Genomic DNA, 20,852 nt, shown 5'->3' on the forward strand with positions numbered 1-20,852 from the left:
TTAATATTTACAAGTAAGATCGTGTTCTTGGTAATACCCTTGACATGATGTGGTGAACATGGCACTTCACCTCTATGATATTCCTCCACAAAATCCATAACCATAACTAATCATGAAGAAAGGACACCAGACTAATCTCGATTGAAGGGCATTCTGTAAAATGCCTGGGTTTCCCTAATGGCTCAGTGGTAAAGAATTCACTTGCCAATGTAGGAGACGTGCATTCAATCCCTGGGTCGGAAAGATCCCCTGAAGGAGTAAATGGCAACACACTCCAGTATTCTTGCCTGGAAAACCCCATGGACAGAGGAGCCTGGCTATGAAAGGGTCACAAAGAGAAGACAACTGAGCAACTAAGCATGCACACATGCTATAAAATGCCTCAATGGCATGCCTGAAACCTCTCAAGCTTATTAAGACAAAAGAAAATCAAGAAACTGTCATAGCCAAACAGATCCTAAATGCACTGTGGTATTTTTAGATGAAACCTTGGAGCAGAAAAAACAACATTAGGTAAAAACCAGGGAAACATGACAAAAAATAAAAGCTTTAATTAATAGTAATGTGTCAATACTGATTCATTAATGGTAACAAATGTACTATATTAAATAGGTTACCAAGAGAAGAAATTAGGTACAGGATATGCAAACTCTTTGTACTACCTTACCAATTTTTCTGTAAATCTAAAATTGTTCTAACATAAAAAATATTTCATACCACTCTCATTTCAAGGATTTTAAATTTTATTTGCAAGGCTGTTTCTTTCAGTGTGTAACTATGAAGTTTTTAGAGCAGACAACTCTCATTTTCTGAAATAGAAATCATGAAGAAAAAACAGATAAAAATTTTCAAAAAAGTTTTTTTTCCAAACTAAGACTCTCCGTAGCATAAGCTTTCCCACCTCAAGACAGTACTTCCTTTAGGATGCATTAGAAAATAACTATCTTGAGGACTGAATGAAGTCTGATTTAGGACAAGTCTCTGCTCTTTTCTTACTGTGCTTGCCTCACTGGTATTATTTTCATTCTACAGATTTCCTATGAGAATATTTTTTTCACTTCTTTTTGTCATTTTGTGAGTTTTAGTTTGGTAAAAACCGGATACCTTACAAATCTACATTATTAGTGTTCATTTGCTCAATCGTGTTTGACTCTTTGCGACCCCATGGAATGCATCCCGCTAGGCTCCTCTGTCCATGGAATTTCCCAGGCAGGAATACTACTCCAGGGGATCTTGCAGACCCAGGGATCAAACCTGAGTTTCCAGTGTTTCCTACATTAGCAGGTGGAGTCTTGACTGCTGTGCCACCCGAGAAGCACATTATTAGACAAAGGTCAATTAAAATATGCTATAAAACTTGTGAACCCAATGATGGAGATGGCCCCATCCACCTCTTCCTATCATGGAAACCCCACTCTTCCATCAGGGCACCTCACTCCCAACTCTAGATGTTCTAACTCATACTAACACATAACCAAGCAAGAGTCCCTATGACCAATGAAAAATAGTAAAAACTCTCTATTTAGAAAAAATATAGAAAATAACTGCTAAAATTTTCTTTTTGAATCCAACATATATTCTCGTAAAATTTATTTTGGGATCAGCCTTTATACCCTTCCCTCTCACTATATATTATAATAACTAATAAAATTCAAATACTTTCTATTTTTTTAATTTTTGCCTTTTTAAAATTTTTATTTTATATAGTATAGTTGATAGAGCTAAGATGGACATCTGGACAGTCATTAGTTAAATAAAAATTATTTTAAAGTCAAACCTAGATATTGATACAAACCCTACACACATATCTACTGTTCTAGGGAATAAGTTTTATATACAGTGTATCTTGGGAATGTAATCATTTTAGGATGAAGAAGCGTGTCCTAATAAATAGCTTCCAAGCAACGAAGGATAAAGATGCAGGGCTAGATACCTGAGATCTGCCAGATCCTCCTGTTTTCACAACCATCTGACCTCAAAGAACCATGGATCTGCCCCTCGGGAAAACCCAAGTGGAATATGGCTCTTAAGCTAGGGAGGAAAAGCCTTGGCGTATTTCAACTCTGTGCTTTCATTTTGTTTAATTATATTCTTGTGGGAAGAAGTTATTTTATATTGCCATCCTAGAATGACCAAGATACCTCTGATATTAGGTCCTCTGACAAAATAGACTTCCCTGGTGGCTCAGACGGTAAAGCGTCTGTCTACAATGAGGGAGAGCTGGGTTCTATCCCTGGGTCGGGAAGTTCCCTGGAGAAGGAAAAGGCAACCCACTCCAGTACTCTTGCCTAGAAAATCCCATGGATGGAGAAGCCTGGTGTCCATGGGGTCACAAAGAGTTGGACATGACTGAGCGACTTCACTTTCACTTTCTTTCACTTTGACAAAATATGAAGTGACCATAAGTAGCCAGGTAGAATTTGATTGACTGACTTACAGAAAAATGACAGAATGCTCGTACAGCTCACAGGGAATTATCTCATAAAGGCAGAAAAGAATGTATCAATAATAATGTAATGTTAATCTAAAATCTTAAAACAAAAATTACTAAAAATAATATTTGATAATTGGTTTAAAATCTAAAATATTATTAATACAATGTTTAACATATTTTAATACACATCTATGTGTTCTTTTGATGTGTGGATCACAACAAACTGGAAAATTCTTAAAGAGATGGGAATACCAGACCACCTGACCTGCCTCCTGAGAAATCTGTATGCAGGTCAGGAAGCAACAGTTAGAACTGGATATGGAACAACAGACTGGTTCCAAATAGGAAAAGGAGTACACCAAAGCTGTATACTGTCACCCTGCTTATTTAACTTATATGCAAAGTACATCATGAGAAATGCTGGACTGGATGAAGCAGAAGCTGGAATCAAGACTGCTGGGAGAAATTTCAATAACCTCAGATATGCATATGACACCAAACTTATGGCACAAAGGGAAGAACTAAAGAGCCTCTTGATGAAAGTGAAACAGGAGAGTGAAAAAGTTGGCTTAAAACTCAACATTCAGAAAACTAAGATCATGGCATCTTGTCCCATCAATTCATGGCAAATAGATGGGGAAACAATGGAAACAGACTTTATTTTCTTGGACTCCAAAATCACTGCAGATGGTGACTGCAGCCATGAAATTAAAAGACACTTACTCCTTGGAAGGAAGGTTATGACCAACCTAGACAGCATATTGAAAAGCTGAGACATTACTTTCCAACAAAGGTCCATCTTAGTCAAAGCTATGGTTTTCCCAGGAGTCATGTATGGATGTGAGAGTTGGACTGTGAAGAAGGCTGAGTGCCGAAGAATTGATGCTTTTGAACTGTGGTGTTGGAGAAGACTCTTGGGAGTCCCTTGGACTGCAAGGAGATCCAACGAGTCCATCCTAAAGGAAATCAGTCCTGAATATTCTTTGGAAGGACTGATGCTAAAACTGAAACTCCAATACTTTGGCCCCCTGATGCAAAGAACTGACTCACTAGAAAAGACCCTGATGCTGGGAAAGACTGAAGGCAGAAGGAGAAAGGGACAACAGAGGATGAGATGGTTGGATTGCTTCACCAACTCAATGGACATGCATTTGAGTAAACTCCAGGAGTTTGTGATGGACAGGGAGGCCTGGCATGCTGCAGTCCGTGGAGTCACAAAGAGCAGGACACAACTGAGTGACTGAACTGAATACACATCTAGGATATATTTTTCATGCTGCAAATTATTATATACTCTAATAAGAAATCTTGTTTTGTATAACTAATTCCTTATTATTGAGCATTTATTTTTAAAGTATATTTTATTTTCAAAATTATCCTAAAACAAAATTGATTTTTTTCCTCTTGGTATACATTTTTATGGATTTCTAACAATTGCATATATTTGTACAACCCCCACCATAATCAGATGGAGAAATGTTTCATTTTCTATAAACTCCCTTATGCTGTCCTCTTTATAGTCATATCCTTATCCTGCTGCTGCTGCTAAGTTGCTTCAGTCATGTCCGACTCTGTGCGACCCCATAGACAGCAGCCCACCAGGCTCCCCTGTCCCTGGGATTCTACAGGCAAGAACACTGGAGTGGGTATTCATATCCCCTAACAATCACTAATTTTTTTTCATCACTATAGTTTTTGCCTCTTCATGAATATTAAATACGTGAAATCATCTGGTCCGTAGCCTTTTGACACTGTCTTCTCTCACTCAGCATAATGCCTTTGCAATTCATCAAAGTCGCTGCATGTATCACTACTTTTCACTACTCAGTAGTATGCCATTGTATGGATGTACCACAGTCGCATTAAGCATTTACCCACTGAAAGATATGTGGGCTATTTGAAGTTTCTGACTATTATAATAATTCTGCTACGAAAATTTATGTACAAGTTCTTCTGTGAACATGTCTGTTTCTTTTGGATATATACCCAACAGAATCACTGACTCATATTGTAATGATGTTTAACCTTTTGAGGAACTGCCACAGTATTTTCCAAAGCTGTTGCATTATTTTATCTTCCCATTAGTAGTGTATCAGAGTTCTAATTTCTCTACATCTTTGTCAACACTTATTATTTTCAACATTTAGTTTTTTTTTTTTTTTAGTATAGCTCTTCTAGTATGCATGAAGCCATATGTCATTATGATCTTGATTTGTATTTTCCTGGAGAAGGCAACGGCACCCCACTGCAGTATTCTTGCCTGGAAAATCCCAAGGATGGAGGAGCCTGGAAGGCTGCAGTCCATGGGGTCGCTGAGGGTCGGACACGACTGAGCGACTTCACTTTCACTTTTCACTTTCAGGCATTGGAGAAGGAAATGGCAACCCACTCCAGTGTTCTTGCCTGGAGAGTCCCAGGGACGGGGGAGCCTGTTGGGCTGCCGTCTATGGGGTCGCACAGAGTCGGACACGACTGAAGCGACTTAGCAGCAGTAGCAGCAGTGACTAATGATGGTAACCACCTTTTTATATGCTTATTGACCTTTTGTATATCTTATTTGGAGGAATGTCTGTGAGTTTCTTTATAAATTTTTCCTGAGGCTAATGTATGACACATAAAAGGGCTGGAAGGTAGGAAACTAATACTTAAATTTGCTTTTTCTTTTCTAAGTAGTCTATATGCTTCACACTTCTTTTCTATATCTTATTTGTATTTTTAAATAATGTATTGCTTTTATAATTTAAAATGCAATTTTAATATTCTAAGTTGTTAATCAAGGCCTCTAAACATCTCTATCAAATGTAACATTACCTTCCTACTCTTGTCCCCCATCTAATCTACTTTCACTGAAAATTCACCTCATCTAGCAATACCACTTCTAGGAATATATCCAAAGGAAGTGAAATCACTATTTTAAAGATGTATCAATATTTCCACTGAGAATTCACCTCATCTAGCAATCTCAAGGACGGGGGAGCCTGGTGGGCTGCCATCTATGGGGTCACACAGAGTCGGACACGACTGAAGCGACTTAGCAGCAGCAGCAGCAGCACCTGCTCCCAGGGAAGGCAGAGCCTGGTGGGCTGCCATCTATAGGGTCGCCCAGAGTCGGACACAACTGAAGTGACTTAGCAGCAGCAGCAACAACCCCACCTCTAGGAATATATCCAAAGGAAGTGAAATCACTATTTTAAAGATGTATCAATTCTCTCATGTTTGTTGCAGCATTATTCACAATAGTCAAGACGTGCAAACTATCTATAGACAGATAAATGGATAAAGAAAACGTGGTATATATACATGCTGCTGCTGCTGCATCACTTCAGTCGTGTCCAACTCTGTGTGACCCCATAGACGGCAGCCCACCAGGCCCCACCGTCCTGGGATTCTCCAGGCAAGAACACTGGAGTGGGCTGCCATTTCCTTCTCCAACTCTAGGGGACCATTTAATACACACCTCTAGGGGACCATTTAATATTGCCCGTTATGTGAATGGTACCAGGGAGTTAGAAGAGCCTTATACAGCAGTGCCTGACTGATGGAGATGTTCCATTTCTCAGGATCACAACTTTTAAGTATCTTTCTGTAAATATGTTAAATGGAATAAATTTTCATCAGTGAACTTCATATGCATTCTTAATTGTGATTTCTTATACCAGTAAAATCATAGTCTATTGTGCTGCTGCTAAGTCGCTTCAGTTGTGTCTGACTCTGTGCGACCCCATGGACTGCAGCCTACCAGGCTTCTCCATCCATGGGATTCTCCAGGCAAGAACACTGGAGTGGGTTGCCATTTCCTCCTCCAATGCATGAGAGTGAAAAGTGAAAGTGAAGTCACTCAGTCGTGTCTGACTCTTAGTGACCCCATGGACTGCAGCCTACCAGGCTCCTCTGTCCATGGGATTTTCCAGGCAAGAGTACTGGAGTGGGTTGCCATTGCCTTCTCATATGGAAGACTATTCAGCCTTTAAAAAGAAGTCCTGCCACTTGTGACAAGATGGGAATCTTGAGGGCATTATATGAAGTGATATAAGTCAGACAGAACACACACAGTCTGATCCCACTTATATGTGGAATCTAAAAAAGCTAAACTCACAGAAACAGAGAGTAAATTACTAGTTGCCAGGGCTTGGGGGTAGGAGAAATGGGGAAACGTTGATCAAAGAGTACAAACTTCCAGCTACAAGAGGAATAAATTCTGGGAAACTAATGTACATCTCGGTGACTATAATTAATAATAGATATCGTATAATTGAAAGTTGCTATGAGAGTAGATCTTGAATGCTCTCAACACACACACACACACACACACACACACGAAGGCTAACTATGTGAAATGTTTAGTGGGTTAACTAACCTTTTTGTGGTAATCATTTCAGAATATATATGCATATCAAATCACTATGGTATATAATTTAGTATTATATATCAACTATAACTCAATAAAGCTGGAAAAATACTTTCTGAATGTCAATATAGAAAATTTAAATTTTTTTCTATTTTAAAAATTCAAAAATAAATAAATAAAATCTTAAGACAATTTGCTCTTAACTTTCCTTTGTTAACTATTTTTCCTTATCCTCTTAAGAATCAGTAGAAAAAATATGTATGTAGAGGCATACCCCATGTGCATGTTTCTGAAAATGGTACATGGCAATGCTATTTGGTAAATTATATTTCAGATACAAAGGGAAGGTCTGAAATTTGAGTATGCAATATAAATTACTCTTGCTTCCTGTGCATTATACTGGTTTTCCTAACTAAAATACCCATGACAATACGGAAGAAGAAACTAAACTTTGTCCAAGGTGTGAAAACAGTACATTATGGGCACTAGTTTTTTTAGATCTGTTGATTGTATGTTCGAGATGGTTGGCCCTGATTACAGCTATAAGTACAAGGCTCCCCTGTGAGAAAAGTAAGACTTGTGAAATGTAAACAGACTGGTAGAAATGCAAACACATTTTCATTTACTAATTGCTGTAATCAAAGCAGAGCTTGTAAATCATTAGCTTTGGAAAGGTATAAACAGAAGTAATAAATTGATTAATCATGTTCTACAAAGGCATTAAAAATGCGTTTTAACTCTATTAACTTTTCAGATAGGAACACTGGGATCAGAGATAAAAATTAATTTGTGGAATCTTGCATTCTGGAAGGCGAGGCCATCTGACTCCAAACCTCATTCTTTAATCTCCATGCAAACCTTTCCCGAAACATCAAAATGCCTTCTGTTCTCTCTTATTCTGTTTTATTTTTATTTAAATGCTAAATAGAGACCCACTAAACTAATTTCATGACCCACTCATTTGATTTGCTGTTTGAAGAATTCTGCCCCAAGCAATAGGCTTAATTACAAAGCCATTGAGACTTTAGGAAATGCTTTTATATATCGAGATCATCTTATTCACAGAACATTGCTTTGAAGAAGATCGAGTAGTTAGGGAAACTATCAGTGCCATAGTCAGGCTCGCCCAGCTAGTTTATCACAGAATTAGGACTTAAACCCACAGCTCTGACTCAAAATCCTCCCCTCTCCTCAGCCCTTCCATCTGTCCTGCACTGACCCCAGCCACAGTCCTCACTTGCCTGGGCCCCTACAGTCACGGCCAGTGGGCCTCTGGCCTGTCCCCTTCCCTCTGAAGGGCCGTTCTGCCCAGAACAGCCTCCGTGATCCTTGCAAAACTAAGTTAAGTTCTAGCTCTACTCTGCTCAAAGCCCTCACACTGGTGCAGACAAAGCGTACTCCAGAAGTCCCCCATGACCTGGCTCACAGCCTCTCCCCACCACACACAGACACAGTCACATATACACATGCATGTATACACACAATACACATAAAACATACAATATATGTCCATAGGCACACATGCAAATATGGGCACACACGTGTGCACACCTACACACAAAATACAAATATACACTTGCACACAGAAACATGCATGTACACACATGTTCACATGCCAACACACCCAAACATAATGCATGTATGTGGACATATACATGTAAACACATAAATAAACACACACAAGCGTGCATTCTGCCCTTTCATTTGGTTGATATGTTTCTGGCTTGTTTATCTTCAGTGGGAAAGAATAATCTTTTAAATTATCCTGTTGCTCAAATGTGTCTAAAACCCACACTGGGGAGGGGATATCAGGAAGCAGTTTAGCCTGAGACAGAGTTTGGAAATAATGTCAAGATTGGTTTAAAAAGCAATATTTGAATTTTATTAGTTACTATAACACACAATGCAAGTGAGAGTTATGGAGTTGTTGTTCAGTCGCTAAGCTGTTTTCGACCCAAGGACTGCAGCACGACAGGCTTCCTTGTCCTTCATTATTCACTATTTCCCAGAGTTTACAGCATACAGTAACACTCATTGGAGGTGGAACATTTTAGAGCTTTCTTTCTATATTTATTTTTTCCAAAGGGAAGAATTTTCACTGTTTTCCACAGACGGTGCTTGGTGCCCCTGCCTGGTCGCACAGCAGGCTGCCGTGTGTCTACTACTGAGGAGGCTGTTCTAGAACAGGAGAGGGTGAGCAGGCAGCCCCGGCACCAGGCTCACGCGTGTGTTCCGTAGTGTGTGTGCATCATCACAGTGTCCTGCTCGCGCTGCCGGGGCCCCTGCACAGCCGGCTCACGCCTGTCTCAGCACCTGCAGACTCACTCTCCTCTCCCCAACGTCCTTCCCTCGGTCCCAGCTCAGCCCCTCGCTCGGCTCTTTCAGACTCTGCAAACCCGGCATCATGCTCCCATCATCGTGTGTGAAACGCTCCGATCTCCCTCCTTCATTTGTCTGTTTCTCCCACTTACAGGACTAAGACACAGTCTCTTTCAGTCACTGAACGATACCCTGTGCCCAGCTCCTAATGGTTCTCAGCATGCTGCTTTTGCAAGAATGAATGAAGTGTTACACATTGCAAACTGCTTTTTACCAATTCACAATGAATAAGATAAACTTGAAAATTCAATTTCTTATGCCTTGCCTTGATTAGTGGCTAAGTTTTAGATTTTTTTATACACACACACACACACACACACATATATATAAATTTTCAAGATAAAGATAAAAGAAATCTTTTCTGGGCTTCATTCAAATTTCAGTGTACCCCTGCTGTTACATCTCTAAAATGAAGGTTCCCAACTCCTAAATCAACATATTCCCTTTAAAATGCCAACAGCATCGTGTGAAATACAGATTTGCTTTCCACAGCAGGCTTGCTTTCTCCAAATGTTTCCTTGCAAAAGCCTCCTTTTACTCTGCAATCTGCTTTTCCTTCCCAATCGCTAGCCACCCAGATGCCTGTATGCTTGCTTCCTCTTAGCAGGAAGAACAATTCACCTTTCACACTGAGAACAGAAACTGGATGAAAAAACACGCGGAACCAAATCTCCTACACTAGAATTCCAGTGCTGGGGTGGAAACGCAGTACTCCGACAGCAAATTGGAACTGGCAATTTCACACCTGGCCCATTCACATATTCATTCATTCATTTCCTCAAATGTGTTCACCCAGGCAGGCGAGCTCGAGGGCTGTCAGAGTGGACGGTACTAAGCAGTTCCTGTCATCAGGAAGTCACAGTCTTGCTACCAAGGAAAACCCAGTATTTATCACAAGGATGCTGAAAAACCTTGAAATGCCCAATTCATGCGATCAAAGGGCCCTAAGGTCCTCTCATGCAACCTTTCAGATATATGGGTAATATATTAATAATATATTAAAAATTTCAGATATACGGGTAATACAGCATTCACAGCTATTTAGAGATTCATACTTCAGTTTTAGAGCTAATGACAGTAAATTTTCAATGTTTATTTAGTTGCTACGTCATGTCTGACACTTTGTAACCCTATGGACTATAGCCTGCCAGGATCCTCCTGCCGGTTGATTTCTAAGGGATATTTCCCAGGCATTTGCTCTAGTGACATATCGATTTCTTGTTTTCATTTCTATGAGAAAAAGGAGAGCTACTGCCTTAAAACAGCATGTGGGGTTTATGAGTAACAACACAAAGAATCCAGCAAGGGGAAGCAGTGCCAAAGTCAGGGTGCCAGGCAGGGCCCAGGCAAGGGGAACAGTGCTGTACGTTATGCTCAAGGCAAGAGCTGCTGATGTTCTCACACTGACCACTCTTGGAACTGAACTAGCCTCATAAACCACTCGTCACTTACAAACATATTTTGCTAAAGATTGCTAAAGATACCAGAATCCAAGAGATTCACTAGAGAGATCTCAGGATGTCTGAATTTGTGGAAGTAAACTTACAAAGTCTAAGAAGGCACTGATGCTTTTCCTGAACTGCCTGGAGCATTCACAGCTATCTGGGGATTCATACTTCATTTTTAGAACCAATGACAGTAAATATTCAATGTTTATTTAGTTGCTAAGTCATGTCCGACACTTTGCAACCCTTTGGACTATAGGCCGCCAGACTCCTCTGTCCATGGGATTCTCCAGACAAGAATACTGGAGCGGGTTGCCATTTCCTTCACCAGGGGATCTGCCCAACCCAGTGATGGAATCTGGCTCACCTGTACTGGCAGGCAGATTCTTTACCACTGAGCCATCAGGAATTCCACTGGGAGAAGGCAACGGCACCCCACTCCAGTACTCTTGCCTGGGAAATCCCATGGACAGAGGAGCCTGGTAGGTTACAGTCCATGGGGTCGTGAAAAGTTGGACACGACTGAGCAACTTCACTTTCACTTTTCACTTTTATGCACTGGAGAAGGAAATGGCAACCCACTCCAGTGTTCTTGCCTGGAGAATCCCAGGGACGGGGGAGCCTGGTGGGCTGCCATCTATGGGGTCGCACAGAGTCCAACAAGACTGATGTGACTTAGCAGCAGCAGCAGCAGCACCAGGAAGCTACCTACCATTTCTTATCATTGTTCAGTCGCTCAGTCCCATCCAACTCTTTGCGACCCCATGGACTGCAGCACGGCAGGCCTCACTGTCCTTCACCATCTCCTGAAGCTTGCTCAAACTCATGTCCATTGAGTCAGTGATGCCATCCAACCATCTCATCCTTTGTCATCCCCTTCTCCTCCTGCCTTCAATCTTTCAAAGCATCAGGGTCTTTTCAAATGCGTCAGCTCTTCCCATCAGGTGGCCAAAATATTGGAGTTTCAGCTTCAACATCAGCCCTTCCAATGACTGATTTCCATTATGATGGATTGGTTGGATCTCCTTGCTGTCCAAGGGACTCTCAAGAGTCTTCTCCAACACCACAGTTCAAAAGCATCAATTCTTGGGTGCTCAGATTTCTTTATGGTCCAACTCTCACATCCATACATGACTACTGGAAAAAGCACAGGTTTGACTAAGATGGACCTTTGTTGGCAAAGTAATGTCTCTGCTTTTTAATATGCTGTCTAGGTTGGTCATAACTTTTCTTCTAAGGATCAAGCATCTTTTAATTTTATGGCTGCAGTCACCATCTCCAGTGATTTTGGAGCCCAAGACAATAAAGTCTGTCACTGTTTCCATTGTTTCCCCATCAATTTGCCATGAAGTGATGGGACCAGATGCCATGATCTTCATTTTTTAAATGTTGAGTTTTAAGCCAGCTTTTTCACCCTCCTCTTTCATCTTCATCAAGATGTTCTTTAGTTCCTCTTTGCTTTCTGCCATAAGCATGGTATCTTCTGTGTATCTGAGGTTATTGATATTTCTCCAGAAAGTCTTGATTCCAGTTTCTGCTTCATCCTGCCTGGCATTTCACATGATGTACTCTGCATATAAGTTAAATATGCAGGGTGACAAAATACAGCCTTGACGTACTCCTTTCCCAATTTGGAACCAGTCTGTTGTTCCATGTCTGGGTTCTAACTGTTGCTTCTTGACCTGCATACAGGTTTCTTAGGAGGCAGGTAAGGTGGTCTGGTATTTCTATCTCATTAAGAATTTTCCACAATTAGTTGTGATCCACACAGTCAAAGGCTTCAGCATACCATTAGCCGGCAGAAATTACATCTTAATACTTGACTTATTTTCTCAGAAGTTAGTTTTTCCTTTTTATAAGCATGTTAAAACAAAGAAGAAATATTCAACTATCTACCAGTTACAGACACACAAAAGACTTTATTACTTTTAATAAAAAGGCATATTTAAAAAAAATCTTATACATAGTCCTGGGCGTTCACTGGAAGGGCTGATGTTGAAGCTGAAACTCCAATACTTTGGCCACCTGACGCGAAGAGCTGACTCATTTGAAAAGACCCTGATGCTGGGAAAGATTGAGGGCAGGAGGAGAAGGGGATGACAGAGGTTAAGATGATGGGATGGCATCACTGACTCAATGGACATAAGTTTGGGTGAACTCTGGAAGTTGCTGATGGACAGGGAGGCCTGGAGCACTGTGGTTCATGGGGTCGCAAAGAGTCAGATACGACTGAGCGACTGAACTGAACTGAACTATACATAAATTAATGATGAGTCTCAGTTTGTTAGTTTTCTGCATTTCTGTGTGTGTGTGTGTGTGATTGGAAGTTGCTGTTCAGTCACTTCTAAGTAATTCTCTTAATAGTACTTCTGTTTTCTTATGGTAACCTGATTTGGGGTTCAATATCACATGTGCACATGTGTGTGTGCAAATGTATGCGTATGAATATGTACACAGGTAAAAGATTAATAGCATATATTATACATTTAATGTAAAAACATTTTAATAATAATACCAACTATAAAAATAATTCATCATGTTAGAAAACAGGTTTTAGGTTGTTGTGTTTTCATTTTCATTCATTTCTATGCAAATTTTGATTTATTTTTTGATTTCTTCTGTGATTTGTTGGTTATTCAGCAGCGTGTTGTTCAGCCTCCATATGTTGGGATTTTTAATAGTTTTTCTTCTGTAACTGAGATCTAATCTTACTGCATTGTGGTCAGAAAAGATGCTTGGAATGATTTCTATTTTTTTGAATTTACCAAGGCTAGATTTATGGCCCAGGATGTGATCTATCCTGGAGAATGTTCCATGTGCACCTGAGAAAAAGGTGAAATTCATTGTTTTGGGATGAAATGTCCTATAGATATCAATTAGGTCTAACTGGTCTATTGTATCATTTAAAGTTTGTGTTTCCTTGTTAATTTTCTGTTTAGTTGATCTATCCATAGGTGTGAGTGGGGTATTAAAGTCTCCCACTATTATTGTGTTATTGTTTTGTTTTTTTTTTTAATTCTATTTTATTTTTAAACTTTACATAATTGTATTAGTTTTGCCAAATATCAAAATGAATCCATCACAGGTATACATGTGCTCCCCATCCTGAACCCTCCTCCCTCCTCCCTCCCCATTGTTAATTTCTCCTTTCATACTTGTTAGCATTTGTCTTACATAGTGTGGTGCTCCCGTGTTGGGTGCATATATATTTATAATTGGTATATCTTCTTCTTGGATTGATCCTTTGATCATTATGTAGTGACCATCTTTGTCTCTTTTCACAGCCTTTGTTTTAAAGTCTATTTTATCTGATATGAGTATTGCTACTCCTGCTTTCTTTTGGTCCCTATTTGCATGGAAAATCTTTTTCCAGCCCTTCACTTTCAGTCTGTATGTGTCCCCTGTTTTGAGGCGGGTCTCTTGTAGACAGCATATGTAGGGGTCTTGTTTTTGTATCCATTCAGTCAGTCTTTGTCTTTTGGTTGGGGCATTCAACCCATTTACGTTTAAGGTAATTACTGATAAGTATGATCCCGTTGCCATTTACTTTATTGTTTTGGGTTCGAATTTATACACCGTTTTTGTGTTTCCTGTCTAGAGAATATCCTTTAGTATTTGTTGGAGAGCTGGTTTGGTGGTGCAGAATTCTCTCAGCTTTTGCTTTTCTGAAAAGCTTTTGATTTCTCCTTCATACTTGAATGAGATCCTTGCTGGGTACAGTAATCTGGGCTGTAGGTTATTTTCTTTCATCATTTTAAGTATGTCTTGCCATTCCCTCCTGGCTTGAAGAGTTTCTATTGAAAGATCAGCTGTTATCCTTATGGGAATTCCCTTGTGTGTTATTTGTTGTTTTTCCCTTGCTGCTTTTAATATTTGTTCTTTGTGTTTGATCTTTGTTAATTTGATTAATATGCGTCTTGGGGTGTTTCACCTTGGGTTTATCCTGTTTGGGACTCTCTGGGTTTCTTGGACTTGGGTGATTATTTCCTTCCCCATTTTAGGGAAGTTTTCAACTATTATCTCCTCAAGTATTTTCTCATGGTCTTTCTTTTTGTCTTCTTCTTCTGGGACTCCTATGATTCGAATGTTGTAGCATTTAATATTGTCCTGGAGGTCTCTGAGATTGTCCTCATTTCTTTGAATTCGTTTTTCTTTTATCCTCTCTGATTCATTTATTTCTGCCTTTCTATCTTATAATTCACTAATCCTATCTTCTGCCTCTGTTATTCTACTATTTGTTGCCTCTAGAGTGTTTTTTATTTCATTTATTGCATTATTCATTATATATTGACTCTTTTTTATTTCTTCTAGGTCCTTGTTAAACCTTTCTTGCATCTTCTCAGTCCTTGTCTCCAGGCTCTTTATCTGTGATTCCATATTGATTTCAAGATTTTGGATCAATTTCACTATCATTATTCGGAATTCTTTATCAGGTAGATTCCCTATCTCTTCCTCTTTGGTTTGGTTTGTGGGCATTTATCCTGTTCCTTTATCTGCTGAGTATTCCTCTGTCTCTTCATCTTGTTTAAATTGCTGAGTTTGGGGTGTCCTTTCTGTATTCTGGCAGTTTGTGCAGGTCTCTTTATTGTGGCATTTCCTTGCTGTGTGTGAGTTTGTATGGGTGGCTTGTCAAGGTTTCTTGGTTAGGGAAGCTTGTGTCGGTGTTCTGGTGGGTGGAGCTGTATTTCTTCTCTCTGGAGTGCAATGAAGTGTCCAGTAATGAGTTATGAGATGTCTATGGTTTTGGGGTGACTTTGGGCAGCCTGTATCTTGAAGCTCAGGGCTGTGTTCCTTTGTTGCTGGAGAATTTGCTTGATATGTCTTGCCATGGAACTTGTTGGCTCTTGTGTGGTGCTTGGTTTCAGTGTCGGTATGGAGGCGTTTGATGAGCTCCTGTCAATTAATGTTCCCTGGAGTCAGCAGTTCCCTGGAGTCAGGGTTTGGATTTAAGCCTCCTGCTTCCAGTTATTGGTCTTATTTTTACAGTAGTTTCAAAACTTCTCCTTCTATACAGCACCAGTGATAAAACATCTATGTTAAAGATGAAAAGTTTCTCTACCGTGAGGGTCACCCAGAGAGGTTCACAGCATTACATGGAGAAGAGAAGAGGGAGGAGGGAGTTAGAGGTGACCTGAATGAGATGAGGTGGAATCAGTAGTGGAGAGAGTGGACTAGTCAACAATCACTTCCTTATGTGCACTCCACAACTGGACCGCTCAGAGATGTTCACGGAGTTATACAGAGAAGAGAAGGAGGAGGAAGGTGACAGAGGTGGCCAGAAGGATAAAAGGGGGGAATGAAAAGGAGCGAGACAGATCCAGCCAGTAATCAGTTCCCTAAGTGTTCTCCACCATCCGGAACACATAGAAATTCACAGAGTTGGGTAGAGTAGAGACGGGTTAGGGAGGAGACACAGGCGACCTGGTGGAGAAAAAGGAGAGTCCAACGGGAGAGAGAGCAGTTAAGCCAGTAATCTCGTTCCCTAATGAAAAATGGGTACTAAAGATTGGGTTCTTAAAGGTAAAAAATTGGTAACAAATACATAAAAGCAAAAATTAAAAATCTAGAGTAGAGTTTGGAATTTTAAAAATACAATGTTATAGAAAAGAAAGAGAGAAAAAACGAACAAACAAAAACAAACAAGGTCGCGAAAATTATAAAGAAAATATAGGTACAAAATTGATAACAAATACCAAAAAGCAAAAGTTAAAAATCTAGAGTAAAGTTTGGAATTTCAAAAATACAATGTTAAAAAAAAGAAGAAGAAAAAGAGAGGAAAAAAAAAAAAAACAATGTCACAAAAATTATAAAGAAAATACAGGTACAAAATTGATATCAAAAAGCATAAATTAAAAATCTAGAGTAAAGTTTGGAATTTCAGATATACAATGTTATATAAAAGAAGAAGAGAAAGAAACAGAGGGAAAAAAAAAGTCACAGAAATAAAAAACTATAGGTACAAAATTGATAACAAATACCAAAAAGCTAAAATTAAAAATCTAGAGTAGAGTTTGGAATTTCAAAAATACAATGTTAAAGAAAAAAAAAAAAAAAAAAAACGAGGTCAAAAAATTATAAAAAATATATATATGAAGTTTGCTGAAAAAAAAATAGGGTCTTTTTTTTTTTGCAAAGTAATAGGTTATAAAAGCGAAAATTAAAGGAATAATAGAGGACTTATAATTTTTTTTAAAAATTTAAAAAAAAAAAGAAAGAATGATCGTAAAAATATATCGAGGACTTTCTCTGGTTTTGTTGTGAGTATTGTGGGTTCAGCTCATTTTTGGCTAGTTCCTTGGTCCGACTTTTATTTCTCAAGATCTATAGGCCTCTTCCTATGTAGTTGGTTAACGACAGGGTTTTAATCTATTGCCTGTAGCTTCCAAGGCGGTTCCCTCTGTTATAGCTTCTTCTGTTTGCTGGACTCTTCAGGGTCTGGTTTCCGCCCTGACACAAAGTGGACGGTGGAGGATACTTTTTTTTTTTTTTTTTTTAGGCTCACTTGTTCAGTCGCGCTGTGGGGAGGGAGGGAGGGACGCTGCAAACAAGTAACACTGGCGTGTGCTCACAGTGCCTCAGCCACACTGGGCCTGCCCCCGCTCACGGTAGGTGTAGCCTCCCTGCCCACACTGCTCGGGCTCTAGGTTGCTCCGCCGGGAACCATCTGTGGCCGGCCCTGGGCTGCCTGCACCTCCCAGGTCCAAGCCGCTCAGGTTCAGGCATTCGGGGAGTCCTCAGAGGCACAGACTCGGTTGGGCCTGCGTTTTGTGCCCTTACCAGATCCGAGCAGCTCAGGTGATGAGGTGTTTAGCGAGCGCGATTGCTGCGACTTATCGCCTCCCCGCTGCTCAATTATCTAGGTGTACAACCAGCACACCTTCTCAGGGAGATGTTGACCATCCAGACCCCCAAGAAGTTTTAGTTAGCAAAGAAGCCTGCTTACAGTTTTATAGATAATGTCTCTCTGGGGCTGCGATTGCCCCCTTCCGGCTCTGGCTGCCTGTCACCAGAGGTGGAAGGTCTGTAGCCGGCTATCTCTGTTCAGTCCTTTGTTCCGTGCGCGGGCCTGGCGGTGTCTTAGGTTAGGGCTGGCTTTTCACGTGATAGATATCCCACAGTCTGGTTTACTAGCCCAGTTTATTTCACTCAGATAGCGCTCAGGGTATTCAGGCCAGGTCCTTATCTAAGCGATGCAGCCCAGGCTGCGCCTCCCTGCCCAGCCCCCGCTTGCTAATGGCGTGTGCAGGCATCTGTGCTGCTTCTCCGCTGGGGGAGGTACCGTAGGGCTCACAATCTGCAAGTTTTAATTGTTTATTTATTTTTTCTCCCTGTTATGTTGCCCTCTGTGCTTCCAAAGCTCAGCACAGATTCAGCAGTAAGAAGGTTTCCTGATGTTTGGAAACTTCTCTCTTTTTAAGACTCCCTTCCCGGGACAGAACTCCATCCCTCCCTCTTTTGTCTCTTTTTTTGTCTTTTATATTTTTTCCTACCTCCTTTCGAAGACTTGGGTTGCTTTTCTGGGTGCCTGATGTCCTCTGCCGGCATTCAGAAGTTGTTTTGTGGAATTTACTTGGCTTTTAAATGCTCTTTTGATGAATTTGTAGGGGAGAAAGTGTTCTCCCCATCCTACTCCTCTGCCATCTTGGCTCCTCCGCCTGAAAAACATAAATTTAAATTTACCTAACAGAGAAGAGAAATACAATTTGTTTTACAATATTGTATATAACTGTCACCTATGTTTTCCTAGGCTTCATAAAGTATGAATAGTATTAGTAATTTTAAATTGCACATCCCTGAGAATTTCCATCCACTGTTGCAGAACTCTTCGGAACTGCAGCATCATTTTGAGAGTTGGTCCTAGGGAGAGTCTGTATGTGTTCACAGATGCTCTCCTATGCCAGGAGGTGTCCCTCAGGATAGCCCTCATCTTATTCTCCCATAGAGAATTCAGCCTAGTCTCCTAAGAGAATGCAGCACAATGACCATTTTATAGGATACACTTGTTTAAAGTTTGTAAACTCAGAGCTTGAGAATGGCCATGGGGCTACAAATACCAAAAAAAAAAAAGAAAGAAAAGAAAAGAAAGAAAGAAAAGATATACTAGCATGAAAAATAAAATAATTTACAAAGTTTGCACTGACTGTCTCTAATAAACCAGGAAAATTACAGTAAGACGCTATTTAGCCTTGACTCCAAGGACTTAAGTGTTAAATATTCTGTTGAACAGACAGCTGCTCTTGATCGAGATCCACTAGAAACAATTCTGTGAATTCACTGGCAGTGACTGCAGTCTTAGAGAGAAAGAAAGAAATTCTGTGCAGAGGCTAACCTGGCCTACTCTCCAATTTAGACAAAGCAAACATGCTCCTCATCTTTACCTGAGTTCAACCCAAAGCAAAAACCCAGAGCAAAATGTTATTTAGCAGTAAGAACGTACACACCAAAGAAGATAAGAAGAAAAGACTGGGAAGACAGACCTTTTGATGCACCTCAAGTATTTATACATTTAGTCAAGAAAGGAAACAACTTACCACAGAGTTCAACTGTGTTTTTCTTTCAAACTAACTGGAAGGTTTAATAAACAAGATGAGATCTTGGGGGCACAGTCTTATGAAGGATTCTACTGAGACTGAGAGAAAGCTAAACTGAGACATAACAAAAAATGAACAGGGATTATACAATATTTTCCTAGTTCAAGACAGGAAGAACATAGTCTTGGGAAAGAGTGTCATGTCAGCATCTACAGAGACACAGGATTTTAGGAGGACCGCTGGTGAGCGAGGTCTCTGGAAAATAGAGCTTGAGGCAAAACTCAAAATCAAATATTTCATTGGGAGGTACAGTCTCAGCAAAAGTGTGTGAGAATGGTAAGTGAGGCAGGAAATCTTGGATGGGAAGCAAATAACTTGGCATGCAACTGAACCATTCATTTATTTATTATATAAAAACTTACTGTATTCAAATCTAGTTGATTTACAGTGTTGTGTTAGCTGCTATACAGCCAAGTGATTCAGTTAAACATATATATAATTTTCCATATTCATTTCCATTATGATTTATCACAGGATACTGAATCTGGTTCCCTGTGCTATACAATAGGACCTTGGTGTTCACCCATCCTATATATAATATGAACCATTTATTTATGATATTCACTTATGAAAAAGAGAAATAAATCTGACAGGTGTTCAGCACTACAATACACCTTTGGACATACTGAGTTAAGCCAGAGAGTTCATTTGGGTTTTCTTAGCATCTTTCTCAGATGCAGTGGAAAAACCCAAACAAACTTTTCGACTAACTCAATAATTTCATGAATAGCTTGCCACCAAACCATTCATTAAAGAGACAGATGGAAGGAAATGTAACTGCGGGCCCCATCCTTTCTTCAACTGCTTATTTGTAGGGTTTCTGTATTATTTTATTAGATGGTCAGCCAGGTATGGACTCTAAAGGGGGCAGAGGAGAGATTCAGGTTAAAAAAAAAAAAAAAAGTCTCATACTTACAGGTCCTAAAGATGGGAGGCACTGGGATGGTCAGAAGGTGAAGAGAGTACTCAGGCCATAGTCTTTATTGGGGTTCCATGGAAAAAGCAGGGTGAACAGTTAGAATTGACTTGTCTGAAGAACTGACCAGACTCGGGGCTATACAGACAGTCACTGTTTGTCTGCTACCTGGCTGCAGGGATGATTGAAGCAGGAGAACATTGCCTCCTGGGCTGCACAGGCCAGAGAGTGGAGTAGGCTCTGGATGAGTTAGTTTTGCAAGAGACATGCTCCTGGCCAAGCCCTTGTTATCTCTAAGAATCAGCCAATAGGGAGAGGCAGCCATAAAGGTTTTGAAAGATGTCAAGGCATAATAATATATACAAAATACAACATTATGCACAATACAAGTTCAACCTCCTACCCTTCCAGCCTGAGAACTTCAGCAGCCCCAGGAAGCATCAGATTCTACACCCTTAACTCTGGTACTTCCTCAAGGAAATGCTCAAAATTCCTGAGGTGCCAGCCAGAAATGCCACTTCCTTTCATGCCTGCTTTTTCAGTGGAATCAGAAGCTCAAATCGATCAGCAGTTTGTCAAAAACTGCTATCTCTTGTAGAAGAAATGTTTCTCCTTTGAGAATCAAGCCCCCATAACTTATAAAAGTCCAAGTTTAACCTGTAAGAGAGTCAGAAGAGACTTACCAACTGAAAAACAACAACCTGTGAATGACTGTAAGAAAAAAGAGACTAACACACTC

This window comes from Bos taurus, chromosome 27, assembly GCF_002263795.3.
Source record: "Bos taurus isolate L1 Dominette 01449 registration number 42190680 breed Hereford chromosome 27, ARS-UCD2.0, whole genome shotgun sequence".
NCBI lineage: Eukaryota > Metazoa > Chordata > Mammalia > Artiodactyla > Bovidae > Bos > Bos taurus.